This window comes from Belonocnema kinseyi, chromosome 5, assembly GCF_010883055.1.
Source record: "Belonocnema kinseyi isolate 2016_QV_RU_SX_M_011 chromosome 5, B_treatae_v1, whole genome shotgun sequence".
NCBI classification, from domain to species: domain Eukaryota; kingdom Metazoa; phylum Arthropoda; class Insecta; order Hymenoptera; family Cynipidae; genus Belonocnema; species Belonocnema kinseyi.
In genome coordinates, this window is record NC_046661.1 from 62,595,985 (window position 1) to 62,613,629 (window position 17,645).

At 36.3% G+C, this 17,645-nt stretch overlaps 1 protein-coding gene across 1 annotated transcript in view; it reads left to right on the top strand.

The window, feature by feature from the left end:
- The window catches only part of LOC117173351, a 201,094-nt gene that overhangs the window by 15,598 nt on the left and 167,851 nt on the right, over positions 1-17,645 (top strand). The window lies entirely within an intron of this gene.

The following is a 17,645-nucleotide window of genomic DNA, read 5'->3' on the forward strand; positions in this document are numbered from 1 at the left end:
AAAATTTAGTTCTGAATTAAAAAAAAAAATTCTAAAATCGGTGCATAATTGCGTTCTAAATGTCATTTTGAACCTCGTTTTCCGATTTCACCCCACTGTGCGGGGGCCCGCATGGATGTTCTGCGCGTGGAAATATTGGGAATATATAGGGTGAATATCCAATAGCATTAGAAATTTTCTTTGTAATATAATGTTTAAAAATGTAATATATGTATTTATTCTTAACAGGACTATTATTATTTAAAGTCAAAATACTCGCATTCATTTAATATTTATTTTTTAAATACCTTTTTTGTCTCTCAAGGACTACGTGAAAATAGTAAAGAATCAAATCGATCCCCTAATTCAGTGATAGATGCCCTTCATACAATTGAAACCCGTCCGGGCCATGGTTGGGCTCCCCGGTCAGCTCACGGCCATGCTCCATGGCCAGACGCGGGCCAGCGCAGCGTTAAGATGCTGGCCGGATCCCGACTAGAAACCCCGGCCACAGCCCGACCGTTTTTCGCTGAAAATTGATCTATTTTTTTTTAAATTCGTTTTTTTTTTGTTTTAAAATTGATTTAAAAATGTTTGAATCTCTGTTTTCGTTAGAAAATTATTTGATTGAAAATTAAACTATTTGTTTCCAAATTCAATTTTCTGCTTGGAAATTGAAACATTTGGTTGAAATTTTGATTCTTTGTGGTTAATAATTATTTTTTAACTGAAAATATAACTATTAAATTTTTCGTTGAAACATTAACTTTTTAGTTGAAAATTCAACTATGTAGTTGAAAATACAACTATGTAGTTGAAAATTCATGTATTTTGTTACAATTCCTCTTTTTTAAGAAGAATATTAGTCTTTTTGTAAATAAATTCATTTCTTTGGTTGAAAATTTGTCTATTTTTTTGTAAATTCGATTGTTTTTTTCAAAACTTATAATGTGTCAGTTTAAAATTCGTTTCTATGTCTGAAAATTGAAAATTGATCTAATAAAAAATCGACTCGTAAAAAATCGATTCAAAAGACCGATCTTCTGAGTGAAAAAGATCGATCTTTGAAGAATCAATCCAGAATCACCCATCCCGAAGTAGCACCGATTTGTATGGCGATAGCAATGATTTTAAGACTGAGCCATGTCACACAAATCAAGGAGATATTCTTTTATCGTAAATACAAAGTGTTAATATTTGATATTAACAACTTCAACATTCTTGAATTACCATAAATAATCATACTAATTGGTGTAGAGAGAATTAATTGTAGCAAGATAAATATTGAGTCACTAAACCGTAATAATAGCTGGTAGTCAGCGATCGATAATAATTCGGGTTTGAGGTTTTAAAAATGCACTTTGAAAATTTTCCCGACACCGAAAGGTGTTACACGGTTGTGGTATATGCGCTTACTGTCTATTTTTTCAAAACAAATCTTAGTAACTACTAAAAAATGAGAGTAGAGTGGTTAAGCAAACGAAGTTAATTTAGTAGGAAGGCGACTGAAATCTGTTGGCGCTGATGGCTCAGTCGTACTCGCACGTACTAACAAAAATGCACAGTCGGCAAGTCATAAAAGAATGCCGCTGTGAACTTGCTGATAATAATCGATAAGAATTTTTCAATTTAAAAGAAGTAATTAATTGAATTCTTTACATATTTTGTTGCGTTGTAACGTGCAAAACACATATAGAAATGGCGCCTTGCGTAGAATTATTTAAATAAGGTTTGCTATTGCTAGCTTTATCACTTGCGACACTTTTCTTATTTCGAGACTAGGTAATACATGTCAATAAACAATTACAAAAAGAAAAACACAAGTTGCATTTTTTATTTTTATTTAAAACTCCCACTAAGATTGATGTGACTTTTACCGACAGTTCATACCAGATAGTAATCGCACATACCACGACCGCGTAACCTCTTTTGGGTTTTGAAATATCATCAAAGCGTATTTTTAAAACCTAAAACCCGAATTATCTTTGGCCGCTGGTAAGTTTTGAGTGTTTCATAGATTTCACCTTCCTTCGGGTTCCTTCGCAGAACCCGAAAATCCACAAAAATTACCCCGTCCGACTTTGCAGTAGAGTGTGAGAACAGAAATTCTTAGTGTCCCAGGTGAATGGTCAACAGAAACTACCTGTCCAATGTCGTTTTCGCCACTTTCCCGCCCGTCTTCACTACTCTTGGGCCTTGTCCAATAGGTGCTGCCCTCATATGCTCCACGTACTGATCGCATCAGTACTCAGTTGCGAGTATTGAGAGATCCGAACCCGCAATTACGTCTGGAGTAGATGTTATAAAGGGCTCGATGGGCCTCCAGAAGAACGTAGAGTCCAACTAGAAATCCATTAGACGGAAAAATGATAGAAGCTGCAAAAAAGCAGCAGAACATAAGTAGTGTAGTCAAGACGGAAATTACAAGCATGGAAGAATTGCTTGAAAAGTTAATAGGTAAGCGAGAACAACAGAAAGCTAACATTGATAGCCCTGTTGATCTTCTGAATACTTCTGACAAAAGTCCCTGCAGGGGTATGAGTACGCCGGAAACAACGCCCTGAAGCTGTGCTGATTAAGTCAGCGGAAGGGAAATCATATGCAGAAGTGCTGGGAGATCATAAATCAAAGTTGAGGCCGGAAGAAACGGACACATTTATTGAGTCAACCCGTCGGACGAGAAATGGAGAAGTCCTAACAGAACTGGAAAAAGAGATCAAGAACGCCAAAGCCTTTAGAGAGGCTCTACAGAAGCATCTGGAGGGCATGGGAACCATAAGATTTCTGGTTCGCACTGTCAGGCAGGAGATTCTAAATATCGACAGCCTCACCACAAATAAAGACGTAGAGGAAGCACTTTGGAGAGACTTCGGCGCGAAAGCAGCCATCGTTGAGCTTACTGAGCAGGCGGCCAATCAACTGCTGTAAACCTCTCACATTAAGGTGGTGTGGATCAGCAGCAGAATTAAACGAATTGACTATAGACATCAGGCCAGATACTGCAAGGGGCCAGATCGTAGCTGTCTGTGCAACAAATGTGGCATGGGCGGACATAGGGCAAATGTTTGTACGTCCGAACCGCATTGCGTGTTATGTAAGAACTTGACGACTAAGCCCGAGGGTATGAACCTCAATCATATCTTAGGGACGGAGGCATTTTTCGTATCCAGACAATCATTGGACTAGGCGGAAAACAAATAGGCACGGCAAGATTTCTTAAGGCCAATATGAACAGGAGCAAAGAGGCGAATGATCTTTTAGATCAATTAGTTCGCGAGAAAAACATCGACCCACTGATCATCAGCGAGCAATATAGGGATAGGGACGACCGGAGATGTCAACGAAAAGGCGGTGGAATGGGGAATGCCCAGAATAGACTCGCGAGGGAAGCGTCTTCTGGAGATAGCTGCAAGACGTGGACTGCTAGTAATTAACACTGGCAAAACTTCAATTTTTAGAGTAGGTGGCAACGTAGGAACGATCCCGGACATTACTCTGGCTTCGGAAGGTGTAGCCCCCCTTATGGGGAACTGGCTGGTCTTGAAGAATTATACAGGAAGTGATCAGCTGTATATCCAGTTGACTATAGAAGAAATCCTAGGTGTCAGAGCACATCAATGTAAGCGAAATGGCTGGAATGTGTCCAAAATAAACATAGAAAAACTCTGTCTCGCGGTAACCAAAGGGCCGAATAGCCTCATGGAGAGATCTGACATGGAAGCGGAAGCAACTGTAGAAGCCACTATGCAGGTCATAAACCAGGCCTGTGAAGCCTCGATGCCTCGAAAGAAGAGTTACTGAAACATGGATGCCGCCTAATGATGGAATGAATAAATCGTCGACCTCCGAAGAGAGTGTATAAAATGCGGACGGACAGTTACTAGAAAAAAGGCAACAGGCTTTCGGGCATACAAGGCAGCCAAGAAGGAACTGGGCAAGGCTATTAAAAACAGCAAAAGACAGAGCTGCGGGAAGTTACGAGGGGAAGCGGATGATGATCCTCTGGGTTTAGGTTACAAAATAGTAACCCAAAAACTCGGGGCCCTCTCTGCGAGCGTATCAATGGGAGCGGAAAATTTGAGGCACATCGTTGACGTATTTTTTTACGCATCCGGTAAGAGAGGATGGTTTTTATGAAACCGCTCTAACGGAGATTCCACTCTTTATTGAGGAGGAATTAATAATAGCCGTAACCAGTCTACAGAACAAAAAAGCGCCAGGACCCAACGGAATACCGGCGGAAGTCTTAAAAGCAGTAGCACGCGTCTGCCCTTAGATGCTACTAAATATGATGAATGCTTGCTTAACAGTCGGAATTTTATACCCGGATATCTTAATACCCCATCATCGCACCGGCCACTGAGCATGCTCAATACTACGGGCAAACTCATGGAGAAGATGCTGAGGCTTCGCCTGCTGGCCGCTATCCAAGCAGTAGGAGATCTGTCTAATAAACTGTACGGGTTCAGGAAGGGCCGTTTCACTATACACACCATCCAAGAAGTAGTGCAACTATCGCTAGAGTAGAACAAGAAAGTCGCTACACCAAGAAGATTGTTTTACTGGCAACCATGGATGTCAGGAATGCCTTTAACTCGGCCAGGTGGGCTGAGATGAACAGAGCATTGGAGAGTTTCCAAAAACCAGAGTACCTCATGCGTGTAATAAGAGACTATCTCTTAGAAAGGATCTTAATCCGGAGATGCGCAGGGTCCAATACTCGGGCCCGACTTGTGGAACATTTCCTATGATGATATTCTCAGATTAGAGTTGCCGGAGGATGCGTACCTGTCGGGATACGCGGACGACGTACTGGCTGCTGCAAGAACGAGGAAGAAACTGCAGTGGAAGTTTAATCAGTGCATCTGGATTGATAACCGACTGTCTATCAACAAGCAAGTTAAGCAGGCGGCAGATAAGGCAGCAAGCATCACGGCGGCACTCAATAGACTCATGGTCAACGTGAGTGGCCCAAGACCCAGCAAGCGCCGACTGCTAATGACAGTGATTAAATCCATAATGCTTTAAGGAGCTTTAATATGGACTGATGCGAAAAGGCGTGCTTAGAATCACGTGCTCATATTGAACGGTATCCGAACCAGCGGTTCTAGTAATTTCAGGGACAATACCGATCGATCTTCTGGCCCGGGAGAAGAAGAAAGTTTTCCTCAGGAAGACTGGCGCACAGTGTTAAAAAATCATGAAATTTGGCCATAATGGAAAAAAAATTTTTTTTCGCTATTCGAAAATTCCAGTATCAGTAGTTGTACCCCTAGCGTCGTTTAAGATTGTTAGTTAAGAACACATGTTGCTAGAACTAACTTCAGCCTCTCTGTTCCATAGACGTCAAATGCGTCAAAAAGGCAAACACGTCGCGACAAATAAAACCAGTTTTTCAAAAGTTCACAGTTTTTGAATAGAGAGACCAATTTGGGTGCCACAACATGGATTGTTCTCGCAAATGTAAGTACATTCAGCTATACAAACTATCAAAGTGCTTGACAATGATAAATGTGAAATATGTTTAAGTAATTGACTGCAGTTTTCAAATGTTGGCGATAAACTTATGCTGATAAAAACAGAGTTTAGAAAAAAAGTCTTGATAGATCGGGCCCTATTCTTTTATCTCAATAATAAATAACGAACTTCTGCGAAACATATCAAAGATTGAGCTTCCGGAAGTTGCCGGTTTGCGCTCGGGGAATTTTTTCTATGAAACGTACAGTTACGCCCATAAATGTCCGTTATACAGCGCACTGAACTGTGTGGGAACGAAAAAAAAGTTTCAAATTACATTCGACACGTTTAATTCTACAAAAAGCGTTTCTTTCATTGATTGCAACTTTCAGTAATTTCGATGACACTTATTTTCTAGATACTAAACATGAGAACACAAAAGAACTCATTTGTTTAACACGGAGTGAATTGTTCCGACTCATCAAGAACAACATTTTTGAAAGCGCTAATAGCTGCTTTGAGATTATAGAACGTTCACTCTCCACAAAACTCGGTACTTCATACACCTTAAACGATGAGTGTAAAAATAGACTCAAAAAATTGATTTCCGATTTGAAAAAAAGATGGAAAGATTCTCATCGGACCGAGAAAGATTTTTTGAGAAACAATGATGTGTGGCTTAAAAATGATGTTCTTCTTGGTGTTGAAAATGACGATAACAAGAACGTCGCAGGTGATAATGAATCCGAGTCAAGGTCTTCAACAGGAAGCAGTGGCCGCCCCTTGTCGAGATCTTCTTTTCAAGACTTAAGTGACCGGACAAAAAGGAGAAGGACGAAAGATATTCGTAAACAGTATACCCCCAAAGAATTAGGCTATGCTACGCAGATGAGTCTTCGGGCCAAAGGAAACGGTTGTGCTGCGAAACTAGTGAAAGATGTTACAGCAGGAAGCCCTTCAGAAGCATCAAATTACAAGAAATATCTTCAACAGAATTCCGAAGAAACTCTCTCTGCAGATGAAGGCGTTGTGCTCATAATTGGAAATCATTTATCTAAATCTCAGTATATTGGCATAAGATCTGTCAGTGTTCGAAAAAATTGTACTTTGTTTCCCCCTACTATCAGGTTTTAGAGGCTAAAAAAAGATGTTATCCTTAAAAAGCGGAAGTTATCGTTACCGAATGTAGCGCGGAAATTTCATTGCAATCAATATTATATCACATAGTAGAACGTTTGTTGTTAGTGGAAGCTAATGTTCTCGAAACTCTACCTTCAGATAAAAAAATAAATTTTCAGTTGTTCTGCAAATGGGGATGTGATGGCACTTCGGGGCAGAGTACCTTTAAACAAAAGTTTCATGACGATGATGAAACTAAAACTGATTCTAGCATATTTGTTACTTCCCTTGTACCATTGCAGCTTCTTTTTACGATTGAAAATGATAGTAATACCAAGGTTCTGTGGAGAAATCCACGCCCCTCAGCTCCTAGATTTTGCAGGCCGATAAAATTAGAATACTTGCTTGAAACTGCCGAAGCAACGAGAGCACAAGTTGATCATATAAAAGATCAAGAAAAAAATGTGCAGCCTTTTCAAACAATTTTCAATGGTAAACAAGTAAATGTTTCTTACAAAATCGCACTTACAATGATTGACGGGAAAGTTTGTTATTCCTTATCAAATACAACTTCTGCTCAACGTTGCTTTCTGTGCAAATGTACATCAAAACAGTTTAACAACATCGATGAAATGGTGCAAAAAAAAATTAGCCACAGAACATTTAGAATTCGGTATTTCATCATCACATGGGTGAATTCGTTTCTTCGAGTGCCTGCTCCATATTTCATACAAGTTAGATTTGAAAGGTTGGCAATGTCGGAAAGACGACAAAGCTCAAATGGAAGCTCGAAAAAAAAATTCAAACTGGTTTTCGGCAGCAATTAAGATTCCTAGTAGATGTCCTCTCATTGTCCATTACCGGAATAGACAACATTTCGTTCGATAGGTTTCATGTAATACTTCAGGTTATTTCGGGCGACTTTGATATTAACATTGTCAAGTTTCAAGAGTACGCTTTGTCAACTGCTCGGAGATTTGTTGAATTATATCCATGGTATAACATGCCTACAAGTGTCCATAAAATGTTGATACACGGGTCACATATAATTGAAACATCCTTGTTGCCTATAGGACAAATGTTTGAAGAGCCCCAGAAATCTTGTAATAAATTTATCAAAAAGTTCTGCCAGGATTTCAGTCGAAAATGTAGCAGAGAATATGGAGAACGTTTTTCGTAGACTGTTCATCAATTCTGATCCTCTTATTTCAACCCTGCCGAAATTGCAGCCAAAAATGAGATCATTGTCGCCTGAAGCAATCGAATTGTTCAAAGAATCTTCGCTCGAAATCACGAATGTGCTAGCTTCATCGGAAGAGGAAGCAGTCGGCAGTGACACTGAAGAGGAAAGTGATCAAATTGTATTTCTTTCTATTGGATTTTGTGGGTTTTAAACTATTCAGACAGTTTGATGAAAAATTGATTTACTATTGCATTATGTGTATTTATGAAAATTTTTCACTGTTCTGTATTAACAATTTATTTCTCGTAAAAGAAATATCGCATTCGTGATACACAGTCTTATAACACCCTCAAAGATACATTTTGTCCTATTTACTTTATTAGAAATTACACAAAATTCATATCCTTCTTATTATACTACTGCCTATACTTATTATATTACTCCTAAAACACTCGAACAAAGAAATTTCTCATAAAATAGTTACATTTAACATTTATGGCCAGTTTGTTGGTTTTTTTACGAGATCCATAACCTTTATCCGCCATTTTATACTCACCATTTTATTTTTTTCGTAAGGTCATAATAATATCAAGATTAAATTGTGCTCCCAGAAACCTACAAATCGTAATTTTCATTCGAGTAAAATTTAATTGCATGAATATCAGCCGCCATTTTGTAGCCGCCATATTGTTTTAAAAAACTAATAAAATATTCATGATAAGCGACCCCAAAAACCACCGAGTAGGAAAATTTACCGCGAAATAACAATAATTTATCATTATGGCCAGCTTTTTGAGATTTTTGACAAGATCCCAGATCTAAAACGAGATGTGGTCTAATACTATGACAGGGCTATGTGCGTGTGAATATAGTAGAAGACGATATAGATGATTGGGAAGCGCGCGCAACCCATTTCTCCTTTTCTGAATTTAAAAACTCGAAGGTGCACGATTGCCGGTCGAAACACTTCGGCAGTTCTATTTATATCTCTACCCGCTTTGAAATAAAATCAAGAGATTAGGATTTTATTATTTCCAGATTTCGATGCTGGCGATTCTCATGATTTGAATACTTCGCGCGCCTCTTTATATGCGCATATTTTAAGGTTACGTTATTTCAAGCATAAAATATAAATTATATAAATATTAATACTTTTATACATATAAATATATACATATATTATTAATGATAATATAATAATTATGTTATATTATAATAGTCTTATTTATATCTGGATCCGCATTTAAAAGAAATTAAAGAAATTGGCGATTTTAATCATATTTGAATATTTCGCACAATTTAAAAATAAAAATATATATATGCAATATCAAAATATTAAGACAGTAATTGATATTTTGTTGTAAATTATATTGTGTTCATTATATTGTGTATATTATTTTACATTATGAAAATAGATGATATAATTAAGTATGTGATATTATAATTATATGTAGAATTGAATAGAATTTATTGTCTTCATTGTATACTTCCACAAGTTTTTACTATATTCTTTTAATCTCTTAAATTTTTAAATAAAACGAAGCTACATATTTTCACTTTTAGAATTTTTACCTGAACAGATAATAATTAAGTCATTAAATCATTACATATTTCTGTGTCTATATTACAGTTCCTCTTGTCCTTAGGCTATATTTCTCCTTTATATCACTATTTTATTCGATATTATAATTATATTAATATTAATATTGATTAGCTGTAAATGATGACTACTTGGCACTTCGATTTTTAAGATTTAAAATTGCTAGCAATTTTAAAAAGTGTTAATTAAAAATGTTGTGCCCGTTAGTACTTATAATTTGTAATTGTTTTATTTTAAATGATTCTCAAAAATAAATTTTCTAATTTTGACAGGCTATTTAAATTTTTTCAGTTTAATAGATCAATTCAACTTCCAACCCTTAAAACTCTAGCACAATCATTTACAGCTAATTAATATTAATGTTAATATCAATATATGTAGAGATAATATTATTTTAATTATAATATCATATATAGTTAATTACATATTATATTAATTCTATATATAATGTGCCCTAATTATACTTCTTTTTCAGATTTTCATGTCCTAACTTTTAAAACTTTTAATACCTTTTAATTTTAAAATTTTTTTATCAAATTAGATTATAATACGAAATTACCGGTTTAAAATTTTTATGACTTTAACATTTTAGAGATTTCTAGTTCAAAAATATCGTTCCAGATTAATATTTTTGTATTGTTATTTATAGATAAAAATTTGAGTTTACCATTTGAAAATTAACTTACTATCAAAATAATTGAATTTTTAACCAAAAAGAAAGAGAGAAACAAATTTCCAATGAAATAGTTAAATCTTCAACCAGACAGATAAAGTTTTTAACTGAAATTAATAATCTCCACCCAAAAACTGGAATTTTGAGTTAGGACATGAAAATATGAAAAAAGAAGTATAATCAGGGTACATTATAATAGAATTAATATAATACGTAATTAACCATATATGATATTATAATTATAATAATATTATCTCCACAGATATTGATATTAACATTAATATTAATTAGCTGTAAATGATTGTGATAGAGTTTTAAGCGTTGAAATTTGAATTTATCTATTAAACCGAAAAAATTTAAATGGCCTTTCAAAATTAGAAAATTTATTTATGAGAATCATTTCAAATAAAACAGTTACAAATTATAAGTACGAACGAGCCCAACATTTTTAATTAACACTTTTTAAAATTGCTAGCAATTTTAAATCTTAAAAATCGAAGTCCCAAGTATAATTTATAATAATAACAATATAATTTACAACAAAATATCAATTACTGTATTAATATTCTGATCTTGCATATATATTTTTATTTTTAAATTGTGCAAAATATTCAAATATCATTAAAATCGCCAATTTCTTTCATTTGTTTCAAATGCGGATCAAGATATAAATAAGACTATTATAATATAACATAATTATTATAGTATCATTAATAATATTTGTATATATTTCTATGTATAATAGTATTAATATTCATATCATTCATATTTTATGCTTGAAATAACGTAACCTCAAAATATGCGCATATAAAGAGGCGCGCGAAGTATTCAAATCATGAGAATCGCCAGGATCGAAATCTGGAAATATTAAAATCCTAATCTCTTGATTTTATTTCAAAGCGGGTAGAGATATAAATAGAACCGCCGAAGTGTTCCGACCGGCAATCGTGCACCTTCGAGTTTTCAAATTCAGAAAAGGAGAAATGGGTTGCGCGCGCAACCCTGTCACTTATATCGTCTTCTATTATATTCACACGGACATAGCCCTGTCATGGTATTAGACCACATCTCGTTTCAGATCTGGGATCACTGGTCAGAGCAGCCACCATGGAAGAATGGCGACAACGACAAAGTTCTGACCACCGAGGGAGATGGCCCAACGGGTTGATCCCTGAGTTAAGTAACAGGTTAAATCGCAAGCATGGCGAAAAACATTATAATCTGATGCAATTCCTATCAGGATACGGTTACTTTCGTAACTATCTCTACAAGAGAGGAGAAGTCAACAGCCCAAAGTGTGGGTATTGTGAAGCGGAAACGGACGACGCATACCACACTTTCTGCGAGTGTAAACGCTGGGCCGAACTCAAACACAGACTAGAAACCGAAATAGGAAAAGTGACACCAGAGAATATAGCTAAAGTGATGCTCCATAGCGAAGAATGATGGGACAGGGTATCTACCTACGTTGAAACCATTCTACGCAAAAGAAAGAGGAACGTCAACCTAACGACTAAAGACCTGTGACTATACATCTGCGGAGGAAAATCAGACAAACCCTAAGATACCGAAGGCAGACGAGGCCGATGCTGAACACTAGTTCTGCTGATGAGGACGATGCGTGTAGTTAGGGGGAGGAAGGATTATCCAACGATAATCAGTCATGCCCCTCCAAAATGTTCGAAGACCAACGATCCCGACGCACGACAGTGTCGTGCTGTTGAGCACGACGCGTAATATCTAAGTTGGGACACGTATAGGACTCAGCATAGAAGAAGAAACCAGCAGGAACCTTAACAGGTTAAGAAATGGTATTCCCCTGAAGTAATGCGAAAGCGGTTCCGGGGGGGCGGGGGTTATTATGCCAAAGAAAAGGTAAAGGAGTTAAGGTTTAGTGGGTAAGTGCCGTCTCGGTCCAGCGGAGGTGGATTACGTCGCATTAACCTGGAATACGAATAGAGGTAGTGTATGGATCATCGACATATAGCACTGGACCATACAAAATTTCAAGTAAAAGAAGATTTCCAATCCGCTTTAAATATTTTCTTTTTAATTCAGTCTAACCCAAGATAGTATGAAAATACAACAGTCGAAAGAAAACCAAAATATCAATGAATGTGTTTATCTCAGTGTTTGTAAAGGCTACGACTTTTACTCGGCCTACAGGCCGACTTCAACGTTTGACGAGGTATTTCGAAACAGCCTCCAATTTTATAATAAAATGAATTAATAGGCAGCATTATGGGGCATTTTATAAAAAATATCGTGCGAAAATAGTGATCATTGTTTATTTTTATTTGAAATCAACGTCGATAAAGTTTCTATCTATTCAAAAAGCTTTATAATTATTAGAGAAACATTTCAGCCTGTATTTTAAATGTTTTTAACAATTATTTCCGAGTTTTAACCTTAAATATGCAACTTGCGCAACGTAACACAGAACTTGTGAAACAGACTTTGAAGTGACTATTGAAATCCATAACTCCAAAATATTAAATTTTGTGTTGGATGATTATATTTTTAATGTAATTTATTTATACCAAAACAATTACTTTTTTTATTTATGACTTTTAAGTGAAGTTGCCTAAAATTCCTTGAATTTAATAAAATGTACTCTGATATGAGTGCTTTCCTAGGGTATTTTTAAAAAAGTCTCAAAAAATTTATAAATTAAACGAAACGTGGAAAATTGATGGGACTTTAAGTAGCTAATCCTCTTCTTCAATTCTGCCAGAGTCTTTTCTTGAGCCAGTCAGATAACGAGTGAGGGTATTATAGTCAGTGCATCAGCCATTGGTACGTCTTCATTTTTCTAATCATTTCTCGTTTTCTTATTTCATTTATTTTTATTTATTGTTTTTGCTCTTGGGTTTAGGAATAGAAAATGAGTAGCGATGGTTCTAAACTCGAGAATGATTTTCAGGAGGAGATGTCATTTTTTTCAAGCCTGGAAGCTGAGATCTCAACTAAAATTCCACACGTACTGAAATGTACTCTGATTGTGTGTGAATTAACCGATGAGCTTACTTTGTCTAAGGTTTTTGATAAAGACATAGAAGAAGCAAAGACATTCTTAGACTCTCCTGGGAAATCGGCTTTTCAGGATATGATGGGATCCAATGTCAAACCATAGTTCAAGAAATATATAGAGAAATCCAGCAGTCTTTTCGAAGTTTCCGGGCATGTACTTAGATTTTCTGGCATTATTAAACACTGCAAGTTAAAGCAACAAAGTCTGAGGGATAGGAGCTTCAAGGCCTCTCCTATGGAGAATAGACAGAAGCCAAATAACGATCGAACAGAAGATCATTCTTCGAATAAAACTTCCTTCACAGCATCAGCCCAAAACAATGCAGATGGTACAGACACTACTGGTCAGATTCTCTATATATTAAGAATCATTAAGAAAATGATAGACAAATCTAACATCCGATCTGAGAACCGCAAAAAGTTAGAAAATCCAAACATTGATATTTTCCGTACAGGGAAGGGTCTTCACGCTCACGTGATGTGTAACCTATGTCCTGAAATCTTAGAGGAGAAGAGAGCTACTATTTACAAAAAAGGTGCAATGTGCTTCTCTTTCTCTTTCGCAATCATCTTTATTTTCAAACCTTGGTTCAAACTTCATCAAGATCACATTCTATGGATAACTTTTTAGATAGTCATTCAAAAAAATCGAACACCAGCGAGAATTCTTCAGCTGAGGACAAAATAAAAACAGTGTCTCCTGCAGAAGAAATCATAGGTGATGAAGCCGAAAATTCAAGAGAGCAAAATTGTCAGGCCCAGTAGGAGTTGATCGGGCGAACTTCTTTCTAAGTTCTGAGCCCCAATCAATAAAAAGAAAAAATCATTTATCTATAAATCAGAACGTGCCAATAGGGCCTTAATAAAAACTGCTGAGAGCTCTACTTATGGCTAAAGAAAGACAAAAATAACAGAGTTCTGCCACATTTTAGATGAAATTGATCTCATTTTGAAACAGAACAGAGAACTTCATGATATTGTACAGCATCTTACACACAAACTTTCTCATCTTAAAGAAACTGATCCTGAGGATGAAATAATTATTTATACAATGCCAAAGCCCCTATAGGCTTTCATACACTCTCATCAAAAAAATTCGGAAAGACAGAAGAATGGATATAAGTACAAAGATGAGTCGATAAGAAATTTTTCTGTGTATTCAAAAGACTTGGTTAGAAAACAGTGCTACGAGTTTTGGTCTAAAAACCTTCCTATTCCATCTACATCTGCTGTTGTCAACTATGGCGAGGAAACATCTAATGCAGTCATTGAAGGTAAATTTAGATTTGCAGATCTAAATAAGTATTCAGAAGAGAGAAACTTGAAAAAGATAGTGATCGCGTCTGAAGATGGAACTCGCATCAAAGGGAACCCTCAAGTGGATTCTTCAACAAACCAAATTGTTGGTTTTGTCCCAGAACTTAATCAGAATGAACTGCCTGAGATAAAATCATTCGATGGAACAACGGCTGAGAATATAAAAAAACTATTCTCTTCTGTAAAATGTTCCAATTACGCTTTTGTGGTTATTTTTAAAGACGCACCAGTCTCCTAAACTCACATCTTCCTGTTTAACAACGTGAAAAACTAATATGGATTTCTTATCACCTTGCAAGCTATGCTCAGCAGCAAATGTTGCCCCTCTTTGGCAAATGTTGCCCCTTTTTGTTTGACATTTTTCGGTACAGACGATAAATTCACTGCAAAACAAGTTCAAAACCGCTGGAATTTTATGAAGAATGAGGCGAAGTAATATGGCATCATAATTTTGGGATACTCATCAGATGGCGACACACACTTACTGTGATGTATGAAATATTACACTTTTCGAAAAGCAGAAAATGTACTCAGTGAATAGCGAGGAATTTTTTTCGATTCTGTGGATAAAGGTCTCCACCCTGGAATGTAGACTGCACATCTGGAACCTTTGTACTTTCAGGGCACTATCCATGCCGTAGCAAAATTAAAAAACCAGTTGTTGAAAGATAGAACAGATGAAAGCGTTCTACTAATGAGAGATTATGTGGTCAGTGGATTATTTTTACACATTCTGATAGAAGAAAATAGGAAGTTGGATCATGGACTAACAAAATGTGACTTGAAGAATGATAAGATGAACTTTAGAGCTATTCAGAAAATATCTGACGACCGAGTACTTCGGATGTTAGATTTCATGCCAGGAGAAAATGGAACCAAAGCATGCCATGTTGTGCTCTGAGGTGTTATAGATTCCTTTCTTAATAAGTATATAAAAGAAAGTGATAGAATGTACCTTATTTGGAGGAGTGTGTTCTTTTTGAGATTCTGGCGACTCTGGTTGAAAGAAAACAAGTACAAGACAAACACTCATTTCATAACTTCCAACACTTATCAATGCATTGAAGTGAGTGCTCACACCTTAATTACCGTTACTCGTCGACTCAGAGAACTGAATGAACCTCATCTATTTTTAATCTGGCTTATGAGTTCACAAACCTGTGAAGGATTTTTCAGAGATTCAAAAACCTGTACTTCGTCATTTTCTACAGTGGTGAACATGAACATGCTTGAATTTCTTTACCGGGTCAGAAAAGTTGGAAGACTTGGTGAAGTTGCTCATGAGCTCAATTAAGACCTTTAGCTAACGAGACATCATAAAAAAAATGCAGGAATCAGAAAAGTCAGAGAAGAGGCTTCAAGAAGAAGGTCTGAGTTGTGACACGGATCTCATGCACTCTATATTCAAAGCCAGAACAGATGCACTCGAAATGGTGACAGGCCTAGGAATGGACTTGGCTACTCTTGATACTCTAGCTAAAGCTCTCGGTTAGCTTCTGAGACGTACAAATGATTATGGCATACAACAGCAAGGCATCATGTGTGATGCTAGTGGAGATGACCAACGTCACAATGATTCAGACTAGGATTTAGACTTCGAAGATGAAACTGGAGATGAAACTCCAAGGAGAAGAAGAAATTCCATCAAATATTGCAGAAGATATGCTGCTAGAAGGAGAACACTCCTCGCTAGCTAAAGAAATTCCTGCTGCGAGTAAATTCATTGAATACGAAGAAAATGAAAAAATCATCTTGGTCAAGAGTAGTACACTTGTCTGGCATTTGACGTCTAAGAAATTCCATCTCAGTAGTAACAGGCAAGAGCGAGTGAAAGCTGCTGAGCATAGCTTGCAAGGTGATAAGAAATCCATATTAGTTTTTCACGTTGTTAAACAGGAAGATGTGAGTTTAGGAGACTGGTGCGTCTTTAAAAATTCTCCCAAACATGACAACTTTTTTGTTACGAGAATAGTTGGATTTTCTTATCTTACTGGTAGAGGCTAAGAACGAGCATACTCAAAGACTACTGCGCCAATTTCAACACCGGAAGGAGTTGGTCCTAGAGGAATAGGCTGCATGGGAACGTAGTACACTGTACCATTTGAAGGAGATCAAGTGTTACGGAGATAATCAGAATCTACTTTTCATAACATGACACATTATAAGTGCTCTCTTCCAAGGCCAAAGATTGCTGATGGTGTACTCAGTTACGCAGATGATGTCATAGCTGCTATAAAGAAGGCAATGAAATGGTTCCCAAAAAACGTATTATTAGTAAACGTCTAATGAACCAGTAGGCTGTTATCTTATTAATTTATTTTCTTCTAAAATTAGATAAAAGTCGACACTGTAGTACCTGTGCAATTGCACCAAAGATTCAAAGTTCTAAAATTATTAATTATTTCCATCCTAGTTCTAAGTAAGCCTAGGTAATTACTGTAAAAATGTTCCTTTATAGATATTAAATAAAATGTCTAGTTCCGCAAATCAATTCTAGCATTTTTTTTTATTCCTCCTTATTCGTTACCTTACTTTCTTGATCTATTTTTTCTGAATTACCGGATCACTAAGTGGTCCAACGGATTACCAGAGTTGTTTCCCCCTCGGCATACCGGTAGTCGCAAAGATAGCCGCCCGTCAGCTGTGACCGGTGTCGAGCCAGTTCTTAATTCGGCACGCAGTATTAATTGAAGATCATTATAAAATTCTGGATGTCATGAGTTAAAGATCGGGCCGTTGTAAGTGGAACGTTGTTTAGTGGACCGTGACTGTAAGTGATGTGGCGGTAGTGCTGCGCGTCCGATTTCCTTAATACGGAGAACTAAAAAAATTAACTATGCCTAACCTAAACTTAATATTAAGCCTTTCAATCTTTACTAGGACAAAATAAGTTCGTTCGGGCCAAAAATGCATTGCAATCTTTCTGATTGTTTATTAATAAATTCAGGGGAGAATATACAACAAGTGGCAAGCCACCTCGTTACAGTACAAACTAGAACATACTGCACGATACGCGCGCGGAAATTCTATTTCTTTGGTACTCAGGAACACTCACGTTTACATCCATTCAAATGGGAATTAGGATTTATAAAAATATTTTTTAATGAATTCTTGACTTGATTTATTCATAAAATGTAGCTAAATTAAAAGCAATATGCCACCCGTTGAAAATATACAAATATAAAATTCATGTAATTAGAAGCATATATCATTTAAATAAAGCTCCATTTGTAAGGCTGAATACCTAATGAAAATATCGTATCTAATTATTTCCGTCTTGAATATAT